The 15,367-nt window shown below is 44.6% G+C and overlaps 2 non-coding genes across 2 annotated transcripts; one reads left to right on the top strand and one right to left on the bottom strand.

Moving 5' to 3' along the window:
- Positions 1–2,407: 2,407 nt before the first annotated feature.
- On the bottom strand, positions 2,408–2,602 carry LOC133147135 (U2 spliceosomal RNA). Its single transcript, XR_009711526.1, has one exon. It is a non-coding gene; the product is annotated as a U2 spliceosomal RNA (small nuclear RNA).
- Positions 2,603–15,018: 12,416 nt separating this feature from the next.
- Positions 15,019–15,100, top strand: trnas-gcu (transfer RNA serine (anticodon GCU)). The gene has a single exon. It is a non-coding gene; the product is annotated as a tRNA-Ser (tRNA).
- Positions 15,101–15,367: the final 267 nt, after the last annotated feature.

Raw genomic sequence — 15,367 nt, 5'->3', positions numbered from 1 at the left:
ATAAGTTGAAATGATCTTAGCACTTTGGTAAACTAATTTTGTCTAGACAGGACACACTAGTTAAATTATTACAGGTTATATTCCAACATAATCATACGATGAAGATATTCTGCAAACCCTAACAGGCTGTGCCCGGCCGGGCCCCATGGGCGAAGGCCCGGCCACCAGACACTCGCCTTCGAGCCCCACCTCCAGGCCTGGCTCCAGAGGGGGGGCCCCGGTAACCCGCGTCCGGGTGAGGAAAAACAAAATCCAATTATGTTTTTCTTCATAAGGGGCTTGTGAGAGCCGTGCTTTGTCTGGCCCCTCACCTAGGATCCGTTTGCCATGGGTGACCCAACCAGGGGCATGAAGCCCCAGACAACATGGCTCCAGGATCATTGGGGCGCGCAAACCCTTCCACCACGGTAAGGTGACGACTAACGAAGGGACCTCGTTTATCAATGCAGTTTAATTTCTGGTGGTTCCCACTGAATGGGCACATGTCAGTCTATTGTAATTTGGCCAAAAATATTGTTTTTGAATAAAACCAATAACCACCCCCTCAATTGCACACGCACTCCGCTTTACTGTTTACAAGCACAATCACAAGTACAAATCATCTTCATCCATAAGCATATCAGTCTTTCCTTGTTAAAAGACAGCATCCCTACAAAAAAAGAAATGTGTTTCATCAACTTTTAACTTCTTAATAGACAACGATGGTATTTATTTACATATTGAAACACACGTCCACATCCTTCAATGTTACATGTGAATGGACATACAGTGAAGTTTTATTCATTTTGATCAGACTACATGAAGCAAAATATAAAGGTGAGTGTAATTCTCATTAATGGAATAAATTACTCCTTTTGACCAGCAAGGGGGGGGGGGGTTGTGTGCACATGAAGCCTCGAGAAATGAACCTATTTGCAAACCGTTTGGTGGGGAAGCCTCAAATCCTAACATCTTACATTGAGATCAGACCCCATCAAGTCATAATTGACTGCTTAATCCTGTAAGAATGAAGCGAACGGATTGAAATGGTTTTCTAACATATGAACTATTGATTTGACCAGTAGAGGGGGTGCACCATTCCTGGAGGTACTGCAATACCAGGTCGATGTCTCCTAGGTTTGCCGTGTGCAGCTGTGAGAGTTGCTGCAGCCATTTGGAGCACAGCCACGGGCTGGGGGGGGGGGGGTATCTGTCTGTTCTTCCTTACCAGCAAGTTACTGGAAGTCCACATGGCGTCTTTGATGGCAGCAAAGGTCAGCGACTGCTTTGTAAAGTCTTCTTGCTTGATTTTCAACGGGGTTACTGCATAAAGTACAAGGTCTGCATTCTGCGCTTACCTTGCGGGGAATTGTAGGTCACCCACAGGTCTACGGCAGCCCTGCACTACCAGAGCAGGTCCCACACTGACTCCTGGGCGCCACAGCCAGGTCAGGGCACGTTGAGAGAGCTGACATGCCCCGAGAGTGCATAACGGACCTGACTGGGAGGACATCATGGGCCACCATCCATGACAGGTCCCGAAGTTTGTTTTGACAGGGCGGGGTGGTTGTCGTTGCGCCAAACTGTTGCGGGCTCGCCGAATGCAAGCCCGCGCACTGGACGCACCGCTTCCCGCTCCTGTACGACAGAGATCATACATCTGTGATTTGTTAAAATTTCACTATTTTCTTGCTCTAATTTAAAGTTCTTCAAAAACTTCTTGATTAAGGAATAAGAAGGTGGCAGGTTAAAAGACACAGGAATTCTTTGGTCGGTGGTTATTAGTTTTAGTTTCCGGAGGTATGAGTCCATCCAGAATCGTGTCATTGCTTGGCTTTTCGGTGCATTTGGTGTAAGGAGCGCGCTTCGCAGGTGCAGGGCAACATATCTGCTTCCGAGGCTTTAAGAAGAGCTTTAAGTCCGGCACTCCTTTTCCTCCCTTTTTTTTGTTTTTCTTCATAGTGTCCTTCTTCAGTCTCTCCAACTTGGATTTCCAGATGAAGTAAAAAATGGCTCGGTCCAACTCTAAAAGCACCTTCATTGTTGGGATGAAAACAGAACTGATTAGTAAAACCAAGGGTAAAATCACCACTTTTATGGTTAAAATTCTCTCTTCTATGGTCAGCTCTCTTAATCCCCCAAACCCAAGAACAGATACTACACTAAGAAGGTGGCAGGTTAAAAGACACAGGAATTCTTTGGTCGGTGGTTATTAGTTTTAGTTTCCGGAGGTATGAGTCCATCCAGAATCGTGTCATTGCTTGGCTTTTCGGTGCATTTGGTGTAAGGAGCGCGCTTCGCAGGTGCAGGGCAACATATCTGCTTCCGAGGCTTTAAGAAGAGCTTTAAGTCTGGCACTCCTTTTCCTCCCTTTTTTTTGTTTTTCTTCATGGTGTCCTTCTTCAGTCTCTCCAACTTGGATTTCCAGATGAAGTAAAAAATGGCTCGGTCCAACTCTAAAAGCACCTTCATTGTTGGGATAAAACAGAACTGATTAGTAAAACCAAGGGTAAAATCACCACTTTTATGGTTAAAATTCTCTCTTCTATGGTCAGCTCTCTTAATCCTCCAAACCCAAGAACAGATACTACACTTGATTTTAGCCAAAAGGCCGAAAAGCGATGGAGTATACGAGTGATGGACTCGCTTACATGTTACGAACGGAGTGTGGAAATGGAGCAGGGAGACCAAGTGCAGCTTGGACCACGGTTTATTGAAGCAAACTCAAAAGACTCGGCAAACTGACAAGACTTACTAACAAAACCAACAACAGAGACGTGAGACAAAAAGACAGGGTGACATTACCAAGACAGGAACCAAAAAAAACTCATAACAGTGACAAACACATCAATGCTCCGACAGGGAGTGATACACAGACAGGACTTAAAATACAAGACAGGTAACAAGAGGCAGGTGAGAATGATCGCACTGATCATGGGCACACAGGAGGGGAGGGGTGAGCACACAGACACACGGACAAAACTATGACAACATGGACGTGACCGGGGACGAGTCATGACATTACAGGCTTCCCTGTCTACCCATTCTCACCAACGGTTTGTTAGAATAGGCTTCTTTGGCACATGTGATTAGCTAGGTAGCTTTAGCTATGCCGTTTTATCGCTGTAACCCTTGTCTTGCTTTATTAGCTTTCTCTTCTCTATGACACCCTTTGCACATATGTAGAAGTCGCTCTCAGTTAAGACTACAAGGTCACACGTTATCACAGCAGCTTACTAACCAGTCAGAGACTAAGAGCCACATTTTTTACTGTGTCATCGCAAAGAGCCACATCATACACCTGAGCACACATGAACCCCCCCCCCCACACACACACACAAACACACACACACAGACGCACACGCACACACACACACACACACACGCACACACACACACACACACCCCTCTGCTCAGCCAAATATATTGTGTGACATTATTATGTCACGCACCAACATGATAATGACAAATTGACTCCTACAGTACTAAAACCACAGACCAAAGACCACATTTTAGACAATGAACATTGTGTGCATTGTCTCACACAGACAAACTCAGTTCAACAAATTCCACAAACAAAAACATAAGTTTTTTCACTTACTATGTGTGGCGGGACAGACCATTTGTTTTAGTTTGTCATTTTCAGGAAACAGGATTTCAATAACGTCACTGAGGCATATTTTAACGAACTCCACTTCATTGTATGGCTTTTTAGCCTGCGCAATATTCCAAGTCAGTTGAAACAATGCAAGTGTGACAGTCTCTGAGTGCTTCGTAATTTTTAAAAAAAAACGTTCAAAGTCTCCAAACTTGTGCTTGCGAAATTCAGTCCATTTTGCAAAGTCCTTATCAATATTGGCATGAAGTGAGCTGAAGTGGCGCTGACCATTTGAAGCTTTTAAATGCGCCAATGACGTCCAACATATCAGGCAGAATGGCTTGCCATAGCGTTCAACAAAAAACAACTTTAACTCTGTTCAAAACATCCTGTGTTCATCGTCATATATTCGTTTAGCTTTGCATTTTTTCCTTGCCATTTTGGCAAGCGTCGTGTCAGCTTTTCTGGACCTAATGGGCCCCCGTAGTCACAGTCGCCATTCGTTAAAAAGCCAGCAAAACCAGTCACTCTGTTTGTCCCTCCTCCTTTGCGGGATTTCACCTCACGCGCATGCGCGTTTGACCAAAATACCATATTGAACTGAAGCGAAGCAAATACGCACAAAAAATAAACACAAATGTTGATATGAACGTAAAAGAGCCGCATGAAACCAGCCAAAGAGCCGCATGCGGCTCGCGAGCCGCGGGTTGGCCACCGCTAGGCTAGGCAGAGTCGCCTCCTTGCAGGAAGGCGGCCCAGAGTAGTATAAAGAACCTTGGCGCTGGGAGAGGGACCTTCTTTCGCATCTCGCAGAAAGGGCTCCACAGCTGTACATCGATCATTCTGGCAGACATTAAATAGTTAAACTGTGAAGTGCTTCTCTTCTGGGCACTAATAAATCGGCAAACTTGTCTGCTGACTTATTTGTTCACGCTTCACCCGCAGTAATGCATGTAGTTCACGAGGCATATGTGTACACTTTCAGCAGTCTCTATCCAAATACACAGTGTAGGTACCTATTAATAGTGTAGTCCCGATGAATATGAAAGGCAAAGATTGATAATTCACAAAGAACTTTCCATGGTCATCATATCTACCTATCGGCTGCGCCGAAAGAGTTGGGCCAGAAGAATAGAGCGTAACTCATGCAGAAGTGCATGAACACCACCTTGTTGAAAGAATAAAACCAACACAATGCATGACTTCACGAAAAATGACATGCCAGCAAATCAGTAGGACTTCTGCTTTTGCCTTTGCGAGACCAGTTAAGATATGCGTTATCACGAATTTATAAATCAGGTGTGTTCGGCTCTGCTGAACCCCTGAGACCGACTTACTGAACTCATAGAGTTTGACCGAATCCAGGTTAAGAACCACTGGTTTAGTGGCTGTTATTTCTGCAAAAGGAGGAACTACTAAATATTGATGTCATTTTTCTGATGGGGTTTCCAAATGTATGCACCTGCCTACTTTTGTTTAAATAATGATTGCACACTGTCTGCAAATCCTATAAACTTCATTTCACTTCTCAAATATCACTGTGTTGATCACTGCCGTCATCGGCCATGCATGGATTCGGGCCATCTGATTAGTTCCTTTGCGCCCCCCCCCCCCCCATACACACACAGGAATTGGTTAGGACTTAGTTAGTAAGTGTTAGGAATCGTTTTGGCTGTCCGTTCAGAGCAAGGAACGAGCCACTAGCCCAGTGCTTCTCAATTATTTTCTGTTACGCCCCCCCCTAGCAAGAAGAAATCTATTCGCGCCCCCCCTCCCCACCGTGACTATCCTAACTTGTCTTGTAAGTCGTAAAATGTTGCACTGTCGCAAACGTGACAGAAGTAACAATGAGAGCGCCACTGCCCCCTGCTGTAGTAAACGCGCAATTACACTTTATTCTAGTACTGCCAAAAAAAAAAGCCTGTTCCCCAGGGTCACACGCGCCCCCCCAGGAATAGCACCGCGCCCCCTATTTGAGAAGCACTGCACTAGCCCCACGGGAAGTTGTCATTTTCTGTAAGCTTGTGTGTATGTAAATTTGTCATGGTCCAACGTAAGACTGTTTAGGGTGAATAAAAAATAACTGTAACAAGTTTATTCTGCTATTAACCAGATTCAAACTGGGGTTGCAGTTGCCTCAATGCTATATTATGGCCAATATGCAGTTGCATGTTTAGGGTCTTTTCTCTAGGATCTTCAGCCACGACACCCAGGCAGACCATAAAAGAATGTTGATATTAAAATGTTGGTGGAACTATCCAATAACTACGCAGATCCGATGATCCCTAAGACGAGACAAAATTGGAAAGACTATTTGTTGACAGTGTCTGTGAGTTACTTCAACCCAAAAGTTCACATAAACTACACATAGCTAATGTTGACCTCAAAATGGCATGTGAGCTGGCCAGGAGTCCTGGAATCTTCTGATCTGTAGACAGATGCGTTACCCACTGCTCCACGAGCCCCACGGGAATATGTGGCTTGTAACACTTTTGCAAAAAAAAAAGGGTGACATTATTTGAATATGCCATTCGCCCTACAAGTTACGGCCACTGACCGTAAACTTGTGTGGAAAATCGTCGTTGTCCACAAGATGGCAGTTTAGCAATAGTGAGCAAGGGAGAAATTCTTCAAAGTAAATTATGCCATGACCCAGATTTGAACCAGGGTTGCTGCAGCTTCAACGCAGAGTACTAACCACTATACGATCATGGCCAATATGCATAACTTTTTTAACGCTACTGCATACACGCCATGATCGTGTAGTGGTCGATTCGAATCCGGGTTATGGTTTAATCAAATTACCTTGTTGAATTTGTCTGCTGGTCACTGTTGCTAGACAGCCTTCCTTTGGACAATGACAGTTTTCCACACAAGTTTACAGTCGATACAGTCTTGTAGGGTGAGTGGCGCAATGGAAGACACATGACGAAAAGTGATGAGAATCAAAACAAAAGATTTAAGAGACCCGAGGTAAATTAACTGAACCCGTTTTGTTTTAATTGACAGCCCATGTAATATGCACCTCAGATGAAATCGGGCTAGTTGATCAACAGCAATGTGATAACGAAGGGATCATCTGGGAGTTGAACCCCGGACCTCTCACACCCAAAGCAAGATTCATACCCCTAGATCACTGGTGTCAAACTCGAGGCCCGAGGGCCAGTTATGGCCCACCGTATCATTTTCTGTGGCCCGGAACGACAAATTGTGCATTAAATGTATGTCATACTAAAATTGCAAATTGTTGTAACTTTCAAGAATCTTCTTAAAATTATTTTTGAAATATTTGAAAAGTTTCCACTCTGATTTGAAAAAGCAATTATTATTATTATTATTGTCAGTTTGTTTTGTAGCTTATACTGTATATAATATGAGGTGTTTATTTATTTGGGTTGACAGTCATAATGGCCCGTCGAGGGAATCTTTGACTACAACGTGGCCCGCGACAAAAATGAGTTTGACACCCCTTCCCTAGACCAACGAGCCACAAAAAAAGCTTGCAGACCATGTTACATTCTGTGTAACATTGGCCTGTCAAACAGTCCACACAGCGATAGACAACAGTGTTTCAAAGAAAAGCTCGTTCGGGACCTTAACCCGGGTAATCAAAGAACCCTAGGCGAGAATCATTCCCCTGTACCAATGAGCCCCATAGTAGACCAGCTGACCCCGTTACATTCTGATTGGAAGCCCTGAAGACTGAATGCCAGTGATTTATGGAATAAATGAAATCTGGTTGGCCTAAGGCTCCCAATTCCCCAACTTCAAGCCCTAACGCTAACCCTAAAACCCTAACAATTAACAAACCCTAATAACATAAACTTTAACCTGCTAACCCGCCTACCATAACCCCCTCACCTTTAATCTCTAATGCTCCCACTAAAGGTAGTGCTCTCTAAACTTGAAAGCAGGCATATGCGAACCGGACCAGCAGATTGCCCCATTTCAGAACTGTTTTAGAAACCTTTACAGACGGTTAAAATCCACATAATAGTTATGCGCGCATGTGTTCCGAGAGCGTTCTCGCCCGCCCCCTCGCTTTCCTTTCCCCCTGCAGCGCAGTCCTCGTTAGTATAGTGGACAATATCTCCGCCTGTCACGCCGAAGACCGGGGTTCGATTCCCTGACGGGGAGTTTACTTCTTTATGCGAAATAGCATTTAAGCAGGTTTTCAATCCATGTGCGTTAACCAGTGTTTGCAGCAGAGTAATTATATAGATGCATTGGTTGGTATCATTACATCGTAAGATGGCGCCGCAGATCGCCACCTCGGTAACTCGCTCTCTGTTACTTTGTGTTATTTTACATCTTTTTAACCTCACTTTGTATCATACTTCCGGTTTGCCACGTAGAGCGCCGCAGCGTCACTAGAGAGACGATCTACATTCCTACATTTCTATATGCTTTTCTAGTTTTTCCTCGCTTTTTACTCCACTTTTTGGAGTTTACTATTGTTGAAAGTCGCGGACCGTCAATTCCTGCCCGGCTTCGTGGCTGTTTGTCTACCGTCGATCATCGGACACGTAAGTATGGCTGCGGATAAAGAGGTTTGTACGGCTTTTTGCACCAACTGCACCCTTCTCTCAGAGAGGTCGTCCCTGCTAGAGGGACGTGTCCGCCAGCTAGAGCAGAATAGTGGTATAACAGTAAATGTGGCGGACCCAGATGCGGACTGTAGTCAGCCTGCTAGCCCAGTTAGCATTAGCCCCAAACCACGATAAGCCAGTTAAGACGCATAGCCGTCCCAAGCCATTTCGGCCTACTGGCTCTCGCACCTTGGTCATAGTTGACTCCATTACCTGAAAAGCATCACACTTAAAAATCCAGCCACAGTATTGTGTATCCCTGGAGGCAGAGCATCCGACATAGAAGCTAATCTAAGGGCGCTAGCTCGCAATAGGTCTAGTCAACCGCGTAGTTCCAACAAAACTAGCCACTCGGATATAGTGATACACGGTGGCTCCAATGATATATTTCAAGCATATATCGGCTCTATTGATAATCTTACTGCATCTATATCTTCTATATCTGCATCTTAATGCATCTATATAATTCAATGTGACATTGTTAAATGCCATCGATTCGCTACCACTATTTTTATGGGACTTTTCTTCTCACCAATTTAAAAAGGCTCTGAAATCACTTCTCTTTGACACTTCCCATATGAACCTGGATCCATTCATTATTCTCTTTAGTTTTAGTTTTAGTGTGTTTTTTCCCTATTGTTGTATGTTGTATGCCAGGGGTCACCAACCTTTCTTAATTCGAAAGCTACTTCCTGGGTACTGATTAAGGCAAAGGGCTACCAGTTTGACACACACTTCTGAAGCAGCCAATTTGCTCAATTTGGTTTTCACTATGTGTTATTATTGTCATTTCCAGTTCACATGTAAGTGTGATTTTAACAAGAATAGCAAAAATACAGTCAAACCTTGGATTTTGACCACAATCCGTTCCAGAAAGCGGTTCGAGAAGCGAATCGATCGAATTCCGAATCTATTTTTCCCATTACAAATACAGTGGAGCTTTGGTTGACGACAACAATCCGTTCCAGAAGGCTGTTCGAGAAGTGAATCGTTCAAATTCCGAATCATGTTTTCCCATTACAAATAATAGAATAAAAATGAACCCATTCCAAGCAAAAAAACGCCTTTTTTAAGCCCTGCACACGCCTCCGAAGACCGACAGGGTCGAGGGTAGCATCCGCGCCGTCGGGACTGGGTCGGGGGTCGGCCGCTTGATCCACACCGCCTGGATTGGTGGCGGCCGTAGCATCCGCGCCGTCGGAACAGGGTCGGGAGTCAGCCGCTGGATCCACGCCGCCTGGACTGGTGGCGGCCGTAGCATCCACGCCGACGGGACAGGGTCGGGGGTTGGCCGCTGGATCCTGCGTAGCTGAAGGCGGCTTGGCTTGGCTTGGTTTGGTTTCTTGGCTTGGGTTTCGCTTGGCAAGGCTTGGTTTCTTGGCGTGGCTTGGTTTCTTGGCTTGGCTTGGTTTCGGCTTGGCTTGGCTTGGTTTCGGCTTGGCTTGGCTTGGCTTGGCTTGGCTTGGCTTGGCTTGGCTTGGCTTGGCTTGGCTTGGCTTGGCTTGGCTTGGCTTGGCTTGGCTTGGCTTGGCTTGGTTGCTTGGCTTGGTTGCTTGGCTTGGTGGCGTGGCTTGGTGGCGTGGCTTGGACAACGGAAGCTGGTGGTGGAGGGGGGTCCAAGCGCTGGTCGCTGTGTTGGTCGGTGTCTTCTGTCAGGAATGAGGTGAGCCAGGGCGACCAAATGCAGCTTGAACCAGGATTTATTGAAGGGAAAGGGAGTTGGAAGGGAGTCAGGTGGGGAAACGAAGACACAAGCGGGATAGAGACTCACGGCCAGCAAACAGACAGAAGTCTTCTTGGACACTTGGATACTTGGACACTTGGAAACTTGGACAAGGATAAAATTCTGACCGTGAGCCTCCAGACAGACCGTGGAAAACCAAACGACAGGAACACTGGGCGCGGACAGGGACAGGTCACAACAGTAGACACCGACAGGGAGAAATACACGGGCAGGGCTTAAATACACAGGGTAACAAGAGGAACCAGGTGACAGACATTACGGTAACGAAAGGTGTGTGGCCGAGGGAAGTGCAGGCAGACCGTGCTCTGGCACGGTTGTGACATGCATTCTCAAAATGGTTTGATTTGGTTTAAACAAAAACACTGAATGCGAGTAGGGGAGAGATGAGTGAACAACTTATATTGATCACTCCCAAAAAAAAATATATAATAATAATTATGCTGCATTGTAGCGATTTAAAAGATCAATTTGACCTTTGCAGGATGATCTGCTGTGTCAGATCTGGACTGCCATGAAAGTATGATGTTTATATGTGTACTTTGTCAACAACCGCTGTAGATGTTAAAGAATGGGATGAATATATCTAAAGTGAATGTGGATAATTTGTTTCAGGTAACTAGTATTATAGTAAACTGCTAAACGAAACAATTGATTGCTAATGGCAAAACAAGCTGTAAAGACAAACGAAATTTAATATGTCATATGTATGGGTTTGTGACCATTGCTTTATGTTGTACCGTCACCATTGATCAAAGATTGTGGGAAATCTATCACGTCTATTGGATTATGAAATGTGTGACAGAGCATTCTTTATAGTAATATCCATTGAAGAAAGAAAAAAGAAGCCATTGCTTTCAGAGAATGTAGTCAAGCTAAAATGTATATGTATCAACATCCCAAGAAAAGAAAAAAGAAAAAGCTGGTAGAAACCAAAATATCTTTGAATTTGACAGCTGACGATGGTCTGACCAAAATTGATGCAATAGGTGTTCCCAGAGGAGTACCGGATAAGTGTAAGCTGGTGAATCAGATAGCAGCTGGCTTTGAATCCACCCTGTGTTGGTGGTGTACTCTCAACAAAAATGTCGACAGGGTCAACTACATCCATTACAACGTGCAGAGGCTTGGAAATTGGACCGAGGCGGGTTTCAGGGCGGTTCACTCCCAACTGGCCGCGACTTCCCTCATGGCTTTCCAGAACCGAATGGCCCTTGACATGCTACTCTCAAAAGAGGGTGGTGTCTGCGCCATGTTTGGTGAGCAATGCTGCACATTCATTCCAAATGGTACTGCCGCTGATGGAAGCCTGTCCCAGGCCCTTGAGGGCCTGAGGACCTTGAATGGGAAAATGAAGGAACACAGTGGAGTGAACACGGAGGTTTGGAACGACTCGCTAAACATGTTCGGACAGTACCGTACCCTGGTTTCCTCGGTCCTAGTCTCCCTTGCCGTTTTTTCTGCTGTTTTGACCTTGTGTGGATGTTGTTGTATTCCGTGTCTCCGGTCTCTAATTAACAGATTAATTACAACTGCTATCTCTCCAGCAGCTGAGACTTTTCTGTTGCTCCAAGGGGACGACTTTGCGACTGACGAGGGTTGTCGCTCTAGCGATGGCTCCATCTTTGAAGCTCCTGTGGTAAACCTGTCCGATTTGTTTCCCGACTCTGACATTGATTATTAAGGCTCGATCTCCTCCCGGGTGTAAATTTGTTCTTATGAATTGTGATCCTACGGCTGAAAATCTTTTTGAAATGGCCGCTTTTGGGTGGTAAGGTGGTCTCTGAGAACTTATGATAAACAGGAGGGAATTGTTAGAAAAATGTATATATATGTTATCATGCGTTCTCTAATCAATGCTTTACCCCAATAGTACTGCAAGAGATGCTTGCTGTTTGGCCTTGCTGTTTTTATGATGTACCACAGAAGAGAGATTACAGCTGGGTCAGACAGGACGCAGCTGGCAACTCAGTGACACAGCAAAATGAAGACATCTACCAAGACAGTTCCTTTTCAACAAAGAATGATTGCTGATCAGTCATGTTTCTTGATTTCATCACAGACACAAACAATGATCGCTGATCACTCATGTTTCCTGAATTCATCACAGACACAAAGAATGGTTGCTGATCGCTCGTACTCTTTCTCACACTGTTCCATATCAGTATGTAACACCTTGTGATTTTTCTTCTTACGAGACAAAGCCCACGTGCTTCCCTCCTCCCCTTTTACAGGGCTTGTCTCATTTTGTGGGTAGGGCAAATCCAAATAAAAAGAGCAGGAGTGCATACAGATACCGTTTTTTTCCGTGTATAGTGCGCCCCCATGTATAATACGCACCCTAAAAATGGCATGCTGATGCTGGAAAAAAGCCTGTACCCATTTATCATACGTACCGAGGCGTGCGGACGTGAAAAAGGCGGCTCTGTATGGGAGAGACGTTGACGAGGAATAAAAACACCCTTGGAAACCAAAACTTGGTGATTTCAAGTTTCATTTCGAGGGACATTTGTCACGTCTCGTCCCCAGTTTTGCTATGTGTCTAGGTTGCCATAGTTTCTGTTCGCGTCGCCCCTCTCTTCCTGTGTCACCTCAATCGATGTAACGTGTTTTGTATTTAAGTCCTGTCTGCCCCTCGCTCACCGTCGGATCATTGCATGTGTTACTGTCATGATGTCTGTGTCACGAACGGAGTGGAAGATGGAGCAGGGCGACCACGTGCAGCTTGGACCAGGGTTTATTGCAGGAACTTACGGAATGACTCTGTAAACAGACATAACTTGCAACCAAACCAACAGCAGATACTGACCGAGATGTGAGACAAAGGGACCGGGTGACATTCGCAATGAACCGACAGGGGAGTGACACAGAGACAGGACTTAAATACAAGACTGGAAATGAGAGGCAGGTGAGAATGATCACACTGATTGAGGGAACACAGGAGGGGAGGGGCGACGCGAACAGAAACCATGGCAACCTAGCAAAACTGGGGACAAGACATGACAGAAGCCCACATGATCCACGGACATGAGCACACAGACGGACAAAACAATGACAACCTGGACGTGGCCGGGGACGAATCATGACAGTCTGTTTGCTTTCTGTTCCTGTCTTTGGTAATGTCACCCTGTGTTTTTGTTCCACGACTTTGTCAGTCAGTCCTGTTGTTGGTTTTGTTTTCTAAAAAAAGTTTTTTAATTTTTTTTGTACCCATGTATAATGCGCACCCCAGATTTTAGGACAATAAATTCGTTAAATTTGGCGCACTATACACGGAAAAAAACGGTAATTAGTGTAGTGAGATTGTTGTGAAGGATCTGTACTGCACTCCTCGCGAGAAAAGACTTAATATTCAGTCTCACTTGTGGTCTGTTTGCCGTGCTCTTCTCTTAATAGTTATTCAGTCATCAAAATAAACCTGACAGATTGTCTGGATTTTTGTAGTTCTTGGTTATAGGATTTAAGGCTGTCTTTGTAAATATCATGATGAATGTGAAGTTTAGTTTTTTGCCATTTGCGTTCTGCTTTTCTAGGCTCTCTTTTTTTATCTTTTACAGAGAGAGAGTATGTCCATGGTGCTTTCTTCTTACCAGAGATTAATTCGGTTTTCAGAGGGGCTACTGCGTCGATATCTTTTAGGGTTTTAGAGTTGAAGTTATCTAGGAGGTCATTGACAGATTCTGATGGAAGGGTAGGGGCCTGCGAGAAGGCCTCCATAGTGTACTAGTGGCCTCATTAAAGTGCCGCTTTTTAATGGTTTGTGGTTGACTGAGAGCTATAGGGGTGACCTTCATTTCGATAAAGATGCAGAAGTGATCAGATAAGGCAATATCGACTGCTGAGAGGAAAGATGACTCAAGACCTCTGGTTATGAATAAATCGAGTGTATGGCCTCCGTTGTGTGTAGGTCCAGAGATATGCTGGGATAGGTCGAAGGTGTCAAGGAGGTCGTTTAGTTCTTTGATGTTATTATCATTGAGTTTGTCTATGTGAATATTAAAGTCACCTACTATTGATATACAGCCATGTTCCAAGGAGATTATAGCGAGGAGTTCAGAGAATTCGACAAAGAAGTTATTAGCATAACCTGGGGGTCTGGATACAACCATAAGTAGGACAGGGGGAGAAGACTTCATTACAACTGCAAGACACTCAAACGAAAGACAATCTCCAAATGACGTCCGTTTACATTGAAACAAATCAGAATAGATTAGGAAAACGCCTTCCCCTCTCTTTCCGATTCTGAGGGCGTCAATGCAGTTGAAATAAGGTGGAGTTGATTCATTATATTATATTATCATTATATATAAGAATATATTCTCTGTTATCTAGATCAAGCCAGGTCTCTGTAAGAAACATGATATCTAATTCATCACTCGTAACGAGGTCATTGATGAGAAGTGATTTATTGACTAATGATTTAATATTGAGCAGGGTCGCTCGAATTGTTTTGGTTCTGGTGGAGTGTTTTGATTTCTGGAGCTGTTTCTGACGGATGGGTATCAGGTTTGATCCAGGGACGGAACAAACTGGGATGATAGGGTTGTTTATTCTAGGAGTGATCAGCGTTGTAGTCAGTGCAGCCGCCACCCCAAACAGCAATACAGCTGGAGAGGACGCTCTCAATGGTGCCACGGTAAAATGTAGTCATGACGGCCGGAGGCTATACAGTCATGCCATAGCATACAAGAAATTTAGGTTCTTTTCTTTAGGATCATCAGCCGAGATACCCAGGCAGACCATGAAAGAATGTTGATGTTAAAATGTTAGTGGAACTATCCAACTGCGCAGAACCGATGATCCCAAAGATTTGGGGTGAGACAACATTGAAAAAAAAAAATTCTTTGCTGACAGTGTCACTTCTTTTGTGGCTTAGCTCTTCTTCATTTCACATCTAAAGTATCATATTATTTTACCTTGTAGCTTATACTACCCCGTACATGCCATATCATGTCGCCCATGCAACTCATGCATGAGATGCGATCGCTGAGATATTTAGGCGATGGGTTGCTACTCCATTGTGCTCTCCACTCAGCATTTCATATCACATACTCGTCGGATTTTCACACAAAGTATCTCGGCACAACATGTTGTCAACACTCTATAAGCAAGACGAGGTGGCCGAGAGGTTAAGGCGATGGATTGCTAATCCATTGTGCTCTGCACGCATGGGTTCAAATCCCATCCTCGTCGAAAGTTAATGTTACATTGTTTTACAGTGGAGCCTCGGCTTTCGAACGTCCCGGTTCTCGAACAAATCAATATTTGAACGAATAAATTCGAGAATTTTTTGCTCCCGATGTCGAACGAAATTTGATTGTCGAACCTCATGAGAGGACCCGCATGCCAACTGACTCTGTTCGTTATTACATTCTCGTTACTCTGAGGATTGCAACAACTCTAATCATGCCTCTAAAGGAAGCAAGTGGGATCAGTAAAGCCAGTAAAACACAAAGACGC

The sequence above is a fragment of the Syngnathus typhle genome, unplaced genomic scaffold, assembly GCF_033458585.1.
Source record: "Syngnathus typhle isolate RoL2023-S1 ecotype Sweden unplaced genomic scaffold, RoL_Styp_1.0 HiC_scaffold_33, whole genome shotgun sequence".
Classification (NCBI taxonomy): domain Eukaryota; kingdom Metazoa; phylum Chordata; class Actinopteri; order Syngnathiformes; family Syngnathidae; genus Syngnathus; species Syngnathus typhle.
Note: the sequence above shows the minus strand (reverse complement) of the source record. Positions and strands in the feature narration are given on the sequence as shown.